The sequence below is a fragment of the Rhipicephalus microplus genome, chromosome 5, assembly GCF_043290135.1.
Source record: "Rhipicephalus microplus isolate Deutch F79 chromosome 5, USDA_Rmic, whole genome shotgun sequence".
Taxonomy (NCBI): Eukaryota; Metazoa; Arthropoda; class Arachnida; order Ixodida; family Ixodidae; genus Rhipicephalus; species Rhipicephalus microplus.
In genome coordinates this window covers 99,691,673-99,706,158 of record NC_134704.1, presented here as the reverse complement: position 1 = coordinate 99,706,158, position 14,486 = coordinate 99,691,673, and the positions used below count along the sequence as shown (strand labels likewise).

At 44.0% G+C, this 14,486-nt stretch overlaps 1 long non-coding RNA gene across 1 annotated transcript in view; it reads left to right on the top strand.

The window, feature by feature from the left end:
- Positions 1-7,818, top strand: part of LOC142817330 (uncharacterized) — a 28,707-nt gene extending 20,889 nt beyond the window's left edge. Inside the window, exons 2-3 of the long non-coding RNA XR_012895175.1 lie at positions 559-644; positions 7,612-7,818. This is a non-coding gene — a long non-coding RNA (uncharacterized LOC142817330). The remainder of the gene's footprint in view (positions 1-558; positions 645-7,611) is intronic.
- Positions 7,819-14,486: the final 6,668 nt, after the last annotated feature.

The following is a 14,486-nucleotide window of genomic DNA, read 5'->3' as shown; positions in this document are numbered from 1 at the left end:
GCGTGGACAGACGAACAAACATTTCGCTCCGCTCATCATGTTTCACTCCGTGGATATGCTGTGATTTTTGTCTTTGCATGATGGCGAACAGCACACACACCAGCGAATATGAAGTAGCAACTGCGGTAGGCACAGCGGCTTTTGCCTAACCTGTGAAACTAAGTGCCCAACTACAGCGCCAGCACATCTTCGTCTCGTAGGAGTGGTAGAGTACGTGAACTGAACCAGAGATGACCACATTGAAGGTTCTGCGAAATTGAGTGTTTTCTTGCCTTTTGTAGTGTTCAGCAATGTGCAATAAATTTATCTATACAATATGTATCAGCAACAGCAAATTGAGGGAACTGATGATACTTTGTACCTTTATAAATTGATAAGGTAAAAGAAACCGTGGCAAACAAAATGTTTTTCCTACACTTCGCAGTTTAGCTTACGCTGAAAATATTGTGTTCTCTCATTTCTTTCGTTTAGTCAGTGATTGAAGTGATATAAAACTAAGCACTCAGTATGTGTATGTACTATGTTGATGAATTAACTCATGAAACTTCAACAATGCAGAAGCTCACTCACAGGTCTCATGGGGCTCAGTATTGTAGCCGTGGTCGTGGTCCTAGGTGTCGTCGGACTCGCCGTCCTGGTGAACAGTAAGTATCAGTCGATTCCATTTAAGCGTTATCGTACAAACTTGTACGCATGTTGTTTAAATTCACTTATTTCTGATTATGATAAAAAAACTTCATTTCATATACCAGACGTAGCTGGGTGCGCAGAAACGAAGAACCAGACAGAAACTCCAAGAATGGCATGCCTAAATAATTGACTGCAACTTCGCCTGAAGCACTTTTTCAAGTAACCATTCAATGGATTCGCTAAAAGAGCTCATTGCCTCAAGAAATCAACGCGGAAAAACTTCAAGAAACCATTCAATATGAGCGGAGTTAAAAAGATTTGTCGCGCGCTGCGAACGCATTCTCTCTTCTCTCATCCCGATGAAAGTGCTGGAAGCTAAGCAGAGAGACATGGCAGAGGTAAAGAAAATACGTCACGCGTGCCCAACGACCTTGAGCACTTTTTCCTTTCTTTTCTTCGAATACGCGGTTTTCAAGCGTGATAGCGCGCGCACGCGTTGTCAAGTCGCAGCCTCCCGAGGGAATACCAAGGAGGATTAAAAATATTGCTGGAGTGGAAATGACTTCCCGGGAGTGAAGCCGTTCCACTGGCAAGATGGCGGCCATGATGGCGGCTGTGGCGGCCATCTTGCTAGGGGCATGATAAATTATCACCGTTCAGCGAATAAAAACGATGCGTTTCCCTCGCATGCCCAACAAGTTTAATGTGGGAACTTTTTCTGGTTGAATAGTGCTCCAAGTGCGTCTCACAGTTACTGGTTTTTCTTTGTGAGCTTCTAATTGAAGGCAAAATTTCTTGAAGATTCAGTCATCTATACTCGTTCTGTGTGTTATTTTGTCGGGAACAACAATCTTTTAACATAGAACTAACGTAGCATTTACATAACATATCAAAGCTACTTGATCATCAAGTGGGCACCATCAAAAAAGAGCATGTTTCCGCCATCTTGGCAGTGGCAAAAGATGGCTTCACTTCTGCTCGCAAGGCATTGCAAGAGCTTCCACTCCAGCAATTTTTTTTTAATCCTCCTTGGCGAATACCCTCAACGACTGAGCACGCTATGTTCAAATCAGCCAATGGCGGATAGATAACCTTCTACGAATAATTTTTTAACGTGTTCCGTCATTTGTCGAGAGAAGAGAAAGCGATTTTTATGCTGACATTCATAATTTATTGGGAATCGCAGGCGGCGTGCTATGATATATTATTGTCTCGCATGTTTTCTGAAGCCTCTACTACCGATCAGCAGCGTTTCCCAATTATGCTCAGAAAGTGTTGCAGGGCCCTTCTAACAGTAAAAAACGACAAGGTTTTGAGCTTGTTTTGAGTGGTATTCTAGTTCACTCGCCATGCTTCGCTTCTCGGTCCGTATCTATAATTGTGCCGTGACAACAGAAGCACCTGTGGGCGCTACATCGACTGCCATAGGCTTTTCCATGGCGCCTATTGCAAGTACACTTGGAAAGTACTCACTACGCCACACTTTGCGTAGTTGAACAGCTCGCGCAACGCGACACTTTGCGAAGTAACCACTACGCCTAACTTTGTGTAGTTTTCGAAGTACCCGCTACGCCACACTTTGCGTAGTTGCGAAGTGCCCACTGCGCTGCTCTTTCCGCAGTTAGGAAGTACCCACTAAGCCACACTTAGCGTAGTTGCGAATCGCACACTACACTACACTTTGCGTAGCCGAAAATTACCGGCACTCTTCGCTGTGTTACGAAGTATACAAGACGCCACACTTAGCGTTGCTACCTGAAGGCAGCATATACAGTGACTATACTTGGCGTAGTTGTGAAGCGCGCTCCATACGCCAGAGCTGCGTACAGTTCTGAAGTACCTACTTCGCAGTGAGAGGCCCTCCCAGCGACGCTTGAAAGGCTTCCCATAGTTCCTAAGTAGTGATGAAGGGCTGACCCAACGGGGAGAATACGCAGGGCAGCCTAAAAGGATGTGGTCAAAGGTGGCGGGTGACTCTGTAATGAGTGTGCCAGTGTGCAATCAGGACAATAGAAGCGGAAGGGGGGTAGTATGTCGGAGGTTGGATAAGTTAGGTTTTCGATTCCTATCTAGGTGAATCGTTTGGAGGGGGAAATGCCGTGGTGGGGAGGAGAGATCACATGCAAGACGTGCTTGTCGGGCGAGTTCGGAGAATGTGTGGGTCCGCTACCTCGAAAAAGATTTTCTAGGGTGCCATTTGATCGGATAATATGTTGTCGGGCTATGTTATTAGCAGCTTCATATGCGAGATTGCCAGAATAAGCCTGTACTCGCACGGTTTCAATAAGCATATAGAGATTTACGATACACACCCTGAATATTCACCGCACGGGTGAATAGATCGTCGGTACCCGAGGAAATTCTAATGGTGTTCGTTTCCGCCTGATGTGGTGTGCGTCTGCAGCGTAGTAATTAGAGCCCCATGTTTTAGTACCGGTGGCCTATATTTGCAAAGAAATTCATCGGGACATGTTTTTATGCACATTTATTCATTTACTCTTAAACACCGCATCTTGATTACCGCCGCTGGTCTTTTATTTCGGTGAACTTTCCGTCCAGCCCCTACTTGTAGCAGCGTCCGAGCCACCAGTTTCTGGTCGACCGAAGGGACAATTCCTAAGGACTTGGCTTTCATATTGCGAGTGCAGTAAAATATGTTATATAACAAAATGCAGGAAGCTAATAAAGGGCTTGCTTTTTATTGTCGACAACTAGTTGAAACGGAGGTCCAAGAAGTAGCCTTAGGGTTGATTATTCGCAATGGTTTGATCAAAGCGTAGTATATATTAAATGCGAAGCATTTCTCAGCGAACTTCGGTGACATTGAGCGTATCTATCTATCTATCTATCTATCTATCTATCTATCTATCTATCTATCTATCTATCTATCTATCTATCTATCTATCTATCTATCTATCTATCTATCTATCTATCTATCTATCTATCTATCTATCTATCTATCTATCTATCTATCTATCTATCTATCTATCTGACAACGCCTTTTAGCTCTCATGGCACTTTAGATAATGGTATCCATAGCAAACTTAATATGCCATAAGATGACTGTATGAACAACATATTTGACTAGTCATAACATTAAAATCATGACATTATGTCACGAAAGTCATGATTTACATTTCACGGTCCTGTAGCTCTTCCGGTTGTTTTGTTCACACGGTATGTTGCAAAACTGGTATGATATGACATGATTGCATGACAAACACAAGCGGTAGACCCAAACACAAAAATCATGACATGTCATGTAACAACATGACTACATGCCACGCTCATGATGCACTCGCGGCCGTTTCGCTAGCGTCACGTATACCAAATTTGGTAATACGGTACACGAATGGATGTCGAATGTATGTGACTGTTGCAAACATGATAATCATCAGATGCGTGTCATGTAACAACATGACTACATGCCACGCTCATGATGGGCTGGCGGCCATTTCGCTAGCTTCACCTACACCAAATTTGGTATTACGGGACGTGAATGGATGATGACGAAACACTGATATTGGTGCAAGCATGATAAACATGAGATGCGTGTCATGTAACAACATGACTACATGCTACGCTCATGACGCGCTTGCGGGCGTTTCGCTAGCTTCGCATGTATCAAACTCGGTTTTACGTGACGCGAACGGACGACATGGGCAAATCACACGTTCAAACGTAATAATCACGACATGCGTGTCATGTAACAACATGACTACAGGCCGCACACTACACTACAGGTCGTTTCGCTAGCTTCACATATGCTGAATTTGGTATTACTTGACGCCAATGGATGACGAAGGTATGCGACTGGTACAAACATAATAATCATGAGATACGTGTCATGTGAGAACATGACAACATGCCACAGTCAAGGCGCCAATACCTTTAGACATGACGCGTTGCGCGTGCTCGCGGGCGTTCATTTCGTCGCGTCATGCCGGCGTTGCCATGCCAGGTGCCGGTCCTGCCATATACTCGCAGGCGCGCTGTGCTGCGTTGCTTGACTCATGCGTGTTTCAGCGCGTCAGGCACCCCTCCGTCACGAAAAAGAGGGAGATGCAGTGTTGTCTGGGTAACGCATCGGTATACAGTAATGTTACTCTATGGAATCGGCGCAAAATGCAGCATGTCGCATTTCGCGCCGGTTGTCGCCGGGCCGCGCCGACGGATGCTGGTGGCGCCTGGTGTCAGACTATAGATTGATTGATTGATTAGTGGGGTTTAACGTCCCAAAACCACCATTTGATTATGAGAGACGCCGTAGTGGAGGGCTCCGGAAATTTCGACCACCTGGGGTTCTTTAACGTGCACCCAAATCTGAGTACACGGGCCTACAACATTTCCACCTCCATCGGAAATGCAGCCGCCGCAGCCGGGAATCGAACCCGCGGCCTGCGGGTCAGCAGCCGAGTACCTTAGCCACTAGACCACCGCGGCGGGGCCAGACTATAGATTGCTCGCGGTTTACTAACGTAGCGTCGCTGTGCCCCGGGTGCGCGCGCGTCAACGCTAAATAGGAGTATGTTGGGCCCTTCATGATGCGCTCGCGGCCGTTTTGCTAGCTCCACATGTACCAAATTTGTTGGTACGTGACGTCAATGAATGACGATATATATGACTGGTGCAAACATGATAATCCTGACACGCGTGTCATTTAAGAAAATGACAACATACCACGCTCATAGCGTGTTCATGGCCGTTTCGCTAGCTCCACATATACTAAATTTGGTGAATAGATGAGAGAAAGGTAAACGAGACATCCAAACATGATAATTATGACATGGAAGTCATGTACGGTATCATTTACTTTCACCTCGTATACACTGTGTTGATTTTAAAGTGACATATCAACATTTCTCACTCCTGCTTCGCATATTATCGATTCGCACTGTCTGTAGAATGTGCTAATTTTTTATTTAACTAAAAATCATTTAGGGGACGATAGACAACTGGATAAGAGCTAGCGAATAAGGCGTCTGTTGCTCAACCAATGAAGCTACGGCGGCAGTCGCCTTCACGTCTACTCCGTTGGGTATTTCAGTGCAAACCATGAAGCTGTAGTGTTCACCAGTGCTACCCGTAGCCATGAAGGCGCGTGTGGAATACTCTTGACAGATGAAGTCACGTAGCTCATCATCCTTTTATGAGCTGGCAGACTTTCAATATGAATGAACGAAGAATGCACCACACTGTTTCATTCGTTTGGCACACAATAGTAACGTTTTCTCCAATTTCTCTGAAACATGTGAAGGCTTCTACTGCGAGCATCGCATTAAGCCTCCCTCGCTTTTAATAAACAATTTTGATGCCTCGAAGTCCCTGGATCAGTATTTATAAACCGGGCTTTGACGGCAACTAATTATTGCCTTTTGTTGCCTATAATATGCATATATAACACAGGCATTGACAAAGTGTAATGGTTTGCGAATACGTGAAGTTTTCACCGAACAGGGCCAGTCGATAGCCATTTCGCAGTAAATTAGATGCCGACTTGATGGGCAGGTTATTTCATAGACGAAGACCCTGGTAGGTTTATTCGGCCTCGTACTTCTCAAACACATCTATTTTTATCTCTTCCTGACAGCACGCGTGTACATAGACAGCATTCCAGTGCATGTCTCCTACCCGTCTTCCGCCTTTCTTTTTTGTCGTTTACCTAATTTCGATTCTGACTGCTTTGAAGCTTGAGCGGATTCGCTAGGCTAAAGAAAACATTGAGGGTGAAAACAACAGAAAATCCCGACACGTGGCACAGGTTCAGTGAAGTAACAAATAAATTGTGGTTATGTAACCTCTCAATATGACGTGAGTGATGCCAAAATAGTATCCCTTCGCTGTGGCAGATTGCAGACTTTTTTTTGGCGGTCGCTGGAGGTTCGTTGATTTATTTAGCCTAGCCCCACAGGATGTGCGCAACGATCTTCAAGCGTTGCTTCCTAACACATGTCATTTATTCTCATCAAGGTAGGACATGTCAGCAGGTAAGGAATCAGTGTACGGCTGTAGGGGCATCTGAAACACGTTGCGCTCTTTAGAAATATCCGCAGGTTGGAAGCACTTCTTGCAGCTGACGTATACAGCCACTGAAATGGGGGGGGGGGGGGTGCCTGCGTAATAAATGTGTCTACAGGCGTCTGGCATTATGGCTTCCCCCCTAAAGATTCATGTAAACTAGATACACCATTCCGTTTAGTCTCTTTGCGTCACTAGATTACCCAAAAAGAGAATGTGTGCACTTATTGCTTTTTGTTGCGAATTGACAGTAGAGGTCTTTTTCTTTGTGTATTCGCTCAATTTGTTCTTTACTGTTCTGCCTTTACTGCGTCGTTGCAATAGCCCGCCTATTGATTATAGCTCCATGCTTCGATAATTGTGTGAGCGTACATGCTAGAACACTCCACAAAGAAAAAAACACGTAGCTTTATTTTTTTTTTCATGGGTGTATGACGTATTATGTGTTCTTGTGCGTTTACTTGGTTCACGTATTTTTAACTCTTTTTTTCTTTCTTTGCCGTTCTGCCACTATGCCTGTCAGTATTGCGTGCCACTTTTACTCACAAACGTAATGGTCATTGGACATCCAGTATGACGAGACGCCAACCTTTAGAAAAAAAAGGCTTATTACAAAGAGAAGGTCAAGCTACTGAATGTTTTCCAGAAGAAATTGAAATTGCACTGAAATGTGATGAAGATGAACTTAATAATTCGAATTATTTTATTGACCACAACTGGAGTTCTTATGTCTGAAATATCTTGATTATACATAACAGAAAACTGGTCACATGCGGAAACTAATAATCTTTTTCTTTTTTTGTCACCACTCGTCGCACGATGGCGAGAGCGTTTCTTTACCTTAGTCTTGTTAGCGTGTTGTACGCACGTAAGTACACGCAAAATAGAGTGTGACAGAAGTTTGGCAGTGCTGGCTGCAGTATAACTTACACATCTTTTTCTTTGCCTTCTTTCATTGGGCAGGTCTAGGAGCCTTCGCTTGCTGCGGTCCCACGGCGAGCCGGGGAGGAAAACGAAGGCGTCGCTATACCTCGGGGACTGATTGATAATGTACTATACGCCTCTCAAGATCACAGCGGCTACGCGTTTATTACAGTTTGATTGAGTAAAACGCCTTCATTTGTTTTATTTCTTTAAAGGCGATAGCATTAGAAAGCTCGTGTCTCAGAAATTCAGCCGTCGGCGTCGGCACTGTAGGTTATGAGCAAAAAGTTGTCCGTGAGCGAAAAATTGAGAAAGAAACAAATAAAATCACGAAGACGATTTTCGGTCCCATTGAGGATTGAACCTAGGACATTCGTGTGGCAAGCAGATGTCCTACCACAATGCCACGATGTTACTTGCAGCTGCTTCAAAAAAAAAAAACAGTACATAAATGTCAGGTAGTGGAACGAGTCTCCTCAACGCGTTCTGTTCGACAGGTGTCACGACGAAAATGAGCCCATTCGGTGATTTGCAGGCGCATTTGGGAGGCCATCAAACTACATCGAGAAAAGCCGGGATAGTGCAGCCGTTGCCGCTAAAAACACACAGCAACACTCAAAAACCGCAGGAAATGAACAAATTAGTCCATCTAGCGGAAATCATATAGCACGTTTTTGCGGAGGCGTTGATAAAACAAACACCAAACACTAGATAATGTGCTGCCATCTGTGAGGCATTGTGAGACTCTTTATGCCCCTTCATAAAATGCCATTTGAACAAACCACAACACGTGCATAGATTTAGTTTTTCATTCTCACGACACCATTAAAGAAGTGAAGTACTGCAGTTGCGATTTCACCGACCATAAGGCGATGCTTTTTGCGGTTGGAAGGAGGAGGTCTCCAGAAGAACAAGTCGGACAATTGCCAGATAACTAACCCACGACGGATGACAGAATGTGGCCATTTATGAATACAAGTGTCACGCCTACGCGCAGTTAATAATACAGGACCATGTGACAATATGGCTGTACAATATTTTCATGAAGTTGTTATCAAACTTCTGTGAAATAGATCGAAAACCTATACCAATACTCTAGACCCTTTCGCTGTAAGCAGTGGAACGGCTTCCAATTCTGTGCATTAGCGTAGCGAAGAAGTATTGACGGGGAACGAATGCTTTAGCGAGTAGCCCGCTCATTTTCAACACTTTTCTCGGCTTAGTCTTGCCAAATAGTTCAAATGCATTTTCTTTTAAACTACACACAACATTATAGGAGTTAGTCATCAACTTTAAGCACTTTCCATTTACCAGAAAGCGGAAAAACAGTTTTTTTTTCCTTACTCTGCCCCAACTAAAAAAAAAAAACAAGTTCTTTGCTTCAGTGTTAGAGAGTGATAACTGAAATAACCGGACGTTCCATGAGAAGTAACACGTGATGCTGCTCCTGCTATGTTGACATCGACCGAAAAGGTGGATAGATACGTCGCGCTTGCGCACTCGCACGTTTGTGTGCGTGTAACAAAACATTAATAAGTATGCACTTAGCGATTGAAGGGCGCACTAGGAGCCAGATTTCACTATCGCGTTCAACTCGTGAAGGCGAAGCCTAAGGGGCCTCTACCCATGTGTGTTGTGTTAAAATACGAGAAATATAAGACAAATAGTCAGAAATGCGAGAAAATATATTCAGAAATAAAGCAACGCATGACAGTTAGGATGATGATAATTCTTCGCGTCTTCTTCAAGCATGGCGACAATAAATAGCTGGAGTAAAATTGCTCGCCGGGCAAGTCAATACGTGTTCAAAAGCTCTAGAAGTTTGTCTAGTTAATGCCTCAGCGGCGCCTCCCGGAACAGCACCTAAAAAACACATGTATATTCTCACCATAGAGTTGCGAATTATGCTCCGCGAGTTTCAATGACATCTTGTTTTGCATGTTATTTTGTATTCAAATAGCACTTGCCTTTTTTTCGTGTTTTGTACCTTTTCGTTCCTACTGAGACTTCAAAAGATAACGACGAAAATAAAGACACTTGACTACCATGCCTGAGCTATGAACATTAGGTCCCCATATTTCTGGTCAAGTATATTAGAGTTATTTGTAGAGAGCAGTGAAGTTTTTCATGAGTCAACTTATTCAGATTCACTCAAACTCCCTCCGAGTCTGAGTTTCCAAGTCTGAGGAAACTCTAGTGAGGAATAGTTCGGCATGGTCAAGTCTGAGAAAGTCTGGCTGGGAAAATATTTAGTGACTTAGAGTCCGAACAAGTCTAACAAAGAAAACTTAGCCTCAGTTCTAGCAACGTCTCCTTTATTTTATGGATGACAGCCAGATGCACCTAATCTAGCCGTTGACCACACTCTTCTCTAGCCGTTTTCTGTTCTCGCTCATCAATTAACTTCACGAGATGAGCTGAAGGTCATAGATGGTCCGAAATGCGAAAGTACGGGTTGACGATTTAGAACATGGGCGAAGATGAGCACACTTCGTATACGAAGAAGAGCATACCTCAAATTGTTGTATAAGATGAGCACACCTCACATTGTTGGCAACTGTGGCAGCTTCATACGGCGATGAAAGACAGATGGCTCGCCACTCGTGCACGCTTTGAATATCTGGGTGACCATACGTTCTATTGGCGTCAAATGAAACGCAAACAGCAGGGCGTGTGGACCATGCATTATAAAAGATACAGTGCGCGCCATACAGTCATTACGACTGACAGGCGCGCACGTCGGGTTAGGCAGCACTGCGCAATCCCACTTTGATTATTTCCCTTGCGTTCCGGCTGTGAGATATGGTAATAATGATGGGCAAAATGCACGTGCATAACGCTTTGGTATTTTCAGTTTTCATTTTTTCACTTTATTTTGTCTATTTTTGGTTTCTTTTTTGAATATTAGAGCCAGAATAGGCGTGATCGCTCGATGATGCCAAAAAGCATGTGCAAGCTCTCCAATGGTGCTGACAGGTGGGCTGCACTGTACTTTTGCTAAGGCTTATCCACGCACTTTACTGTTCTCGTTTCATGTGACGTCGATAGTACGTGAAACCCGTGCTGAATAAGTTCAACATTTGATCATGTGGTAAAAACAATGCGTGCCGCACTATTCATGCTAAGAATTTACTCGCAAAATCTGCAAAAGTAACCGAAAAAAAACAACGATGGAAACGAGAAAATGGTCTCGCAAAGAAATTCAAAAGCTCTTTTTATCTCTAGACGTCTAATGTTGATCAACCCGCCGTGGTACTTCAGCATCTAAAGTGTTACAATGTTAAGCTCGAGTATGCATCCGTGAATTACCACCCCGCATATCGACAAGGTATAGAAAAACAGAAAAACAAAACAATACACCAGCACAAGTTGAGCTAGATGCACGGTACGAAACCAAAGTGTGTCTAAATTAATGCGGAAGACTTTAGTACGGCACACCTCATAATTATGTCGTTGTTTCATCACGTAGAACTCTATGAGGGTGTGATAATTATTGAGCTTTGACGTCCGAAAACCACCGTACAAATATCACTGTATGAGGGAGCCTGTATTTGAGCGCTGAGCGAATTTCGGCACTTTGACGCTCGCTAATGTATATCTAAATGTAAGCAAACTGGCCTCAAGCACTTCTCATCTATCTAAGTGTGGCTGCTGTGGTGAGGAATTCGATCACACCACCTTGTTGTCTCGACCACCATAACCACCAAAGACCACCGCGATGGATCTGCCGACCAAATCGAAAGCGTGGTGCCAAGAGCTGTAGTATCTTAGGCGAGGGGCTAAATAGACGTCTATTCATGTCTGTCAGTGCGGGTCCTCTCCTCGTCTCCGTTTTTTTGGCACAATACCTATATTCCTCAAGTGCATGAACAAGCTAGCTTGGCAGCGGGCCCTGTTATATGACAGCTGCTTCGCCACAACCACAATAAAACACGTTGTATACCAACGAGGGAACATCAGCACCTACGTTATCGCTTATGGCTGGAATTGTGAGTCGAAAAATATGAAGTCCGGGCCACTCGGCTGCTCTAGTATCGGAGAAAGACACATTCGAATCGACCTCTCGTTTCTGTCACCAACCCCCACCTGTTGAGTGCACAGTGACGCGGTAACATGGGCAAGCCTTTTGCCGCTCCAAAAACAAGGCTGTGGAATCATTCATCACTTAAGTGGTATACGTGTAACAAAAACACTTTGCATGCGTATGAAAACCTGGATTACGAAAGAAAAAAAAAATACCTGGTTTATTCGGGCGTTCTCAGCTGAATTGTCAGCGGAAACTGCACCTGCAATGTTCGAGAAGCTTCGGAACTGTAGCAGATTATTTCGTGAAGATTACGCCCACATCAAGAACATCACAGGTTTTTCTGGAAGCTACGTAGCCGTTAGCTATAACGCTAGAATATTCTACGGCGCGCGCTGTACCGCTTGTCAGTTGAACCACGGCCGCCGCTTTATTCGCGGGTATCGGTGCCACACTGCAAGTGTGTATCGCTGTCATTTTACTGTTCGTTCGCCGACCACAAGTTCATCTTAATAAACAGTGGCATCTTCGACCTTGAATCTGCTCCCTTTATCCATGTCGTGACGTATTTTATAAAACCACAAAATCGTGGACCATTCGTCCTCCCCCCCCCCCCCCCTGTTGGTGTGCGCCACAGTTAATAGGCGAGAAATAATGAATGACATTTTAATCCGCGCCCCTAGCGTGGCAGTAGAGTGTTCTACCACAGAGCTACGCTGGCTTTTTTTTGTGTCTTTAATACTAGTTCTAGAACCATGCCGCTTCATTGAACTCATGGAAAGAGAGACCTGATAAGGGCGCTATAACGTTCAAGGAAATTGCGTTAATTTGTGCATCGCAGGGTGGCAAAAGAGTAAAATTGCAAGCAGTCATCGAACGATTGTCATAGCGCAACGAGTTCATAACTTGATATTTCCCACCCACTGCGAAGTGCTGAACCATATTTTTTTATCTTCACCAGCAACATGCACCGCCAACGAAGCGCGCAGAATGCTTTACAGATGTGTAGCGGGTACCTCGCTTTTCCGCCCAAAGACGAATAATGGGGAAGTGGGTGCTGTGTTAGGTCACAAATATTAAGATTTGCGGGGTAGTCGATACTTCGCAGAAAGCCAGAAAATCAAACACACTTGGTTCTGCCCCAACATGAAGCTATGATCAGAAGTCACACTATAGGCATTATCGTAATCGGCAGTGATATTTTTAATACCAAGAAAAGAATATGGACAGTAGTTATCGCCCTCCTAGTTGTGATACATGTATTAGAGTCCTGGAAAATCATTTAAGACCACGCACATTTTGAAAATGCCTTGTCAACTATTTAAACGCCTATAATAAGCCTCTCTGAAATTTTCTCTGTTGTGCTGCTGCAAATTGCGCTGTACATTGACTGTGTATTTATGTGCTTTTTAAATTTATGATAGGATGTGTAATACTTGTCAAGTTCTATAGAATAATTTTTGCCTATTAGACTGATAAATGCATATATAATTGTCCTTCCGCTCTGTATATCACCGTGCACCTTTTGGAGAAAAATAATAGCACTTGTCCCTCTATATTCAATCACGAATGTCTACCCATAAGACTAGACATGGTCACCTGAAAATGAGTTCATCCTATGTTTGTGTGTTTTTAGTAACCACCGTAAATGGGAAGAAAGTAATATGAACGATAAGAAAACTTCCCCTCTGCAGAGACCGAACTAGCAGTCTTTGAATTCGAATGTTGCAGCTTCGTGCCCTGCCGACGGCAAGATATCGCTTCATCCACCGTATTTTTTTTACATTAAGATCACAATGATTAGACTTCCTTACTTCCTTTCTTGGCTTCATTATGGCCTATAGCTTTCATTATTATTGCATTTAGCAAGAAAAAAAATCCCATAAAAATTGCCAGTTTCAGGTATTGTCATGAGGTTCGCAAGTTTCACATCGTGCACATGTGGCTCCTTCACAAATACATTGTGTTTGTATAGTCATTATGCGATTTCGTGATGTGTGGCGAATCTTGTATGTGTGTTTTTATCGCGTGATTTCATGAATTTCATGACGTGCGTGGGTGTGAGCACGCAGGGTATGACAGAGCAGCAAGACATGTTAAGCAGCCAATCAGCCCACGACAATAAGAATATCTGGGGCTTCACGTCCCGAAAACCCGATATGACAACGAGAGATGCCGCAGTGGAGGGCTTTAGAAATTTCAACCGTTTGGTGTTCTTTGACTTGCACAAGCATCGAACAGTCCCTCACTAGGATTCTATATAACCCCAGCATTACCACCACAGTACTATGAACGGTAATGTACGCCGAAAGCTTTACTGGTGGTACTGATTAGAAGACGCTTTTATTAGGGGGCGCCGTAGAGGCAAGGAGAGTGGACCATTTGGTGTTCTTTGACTTGCACAAGCATCGAACAGTACACAGTTCCTACCAATTCGCCTTCATCGAAATGTGACCGCCGCGTCCGGGATCGAACCCGTTACCTTTGATCCAGCAGCCGAGCACCTTAACCGCTACACAAACGCGCCAGACCAGCTCACGCCAGTCGAGATGGGAATGGTACACAGGAAGGTAGGCAGTGCGTTCTGTGGCTCACTAGATTCTGACATTATTGGACTTTTCCTTGTGCAATTGCGTAAATGAACATGTGCATAGTGAGCACGGCAGTGGCACTGATCCTTTAAAATAACAAAAAGTATTCACTCGTGTCACACAAGACGTTCATAAAAGGGTGCATAAACAACTTGGACTTCGTTTGGATTTGTGAAGGGAAGAAAGGGGAGACCACTCGAATCTGCACTGAATAGGCGTGAACTTGAAGAGTTTTCTGTTAGTTTGGAGCAGATTTTCAGATTTCCTGGTTGAGTCCCTGTGACCGGTAAAAAGGGCGT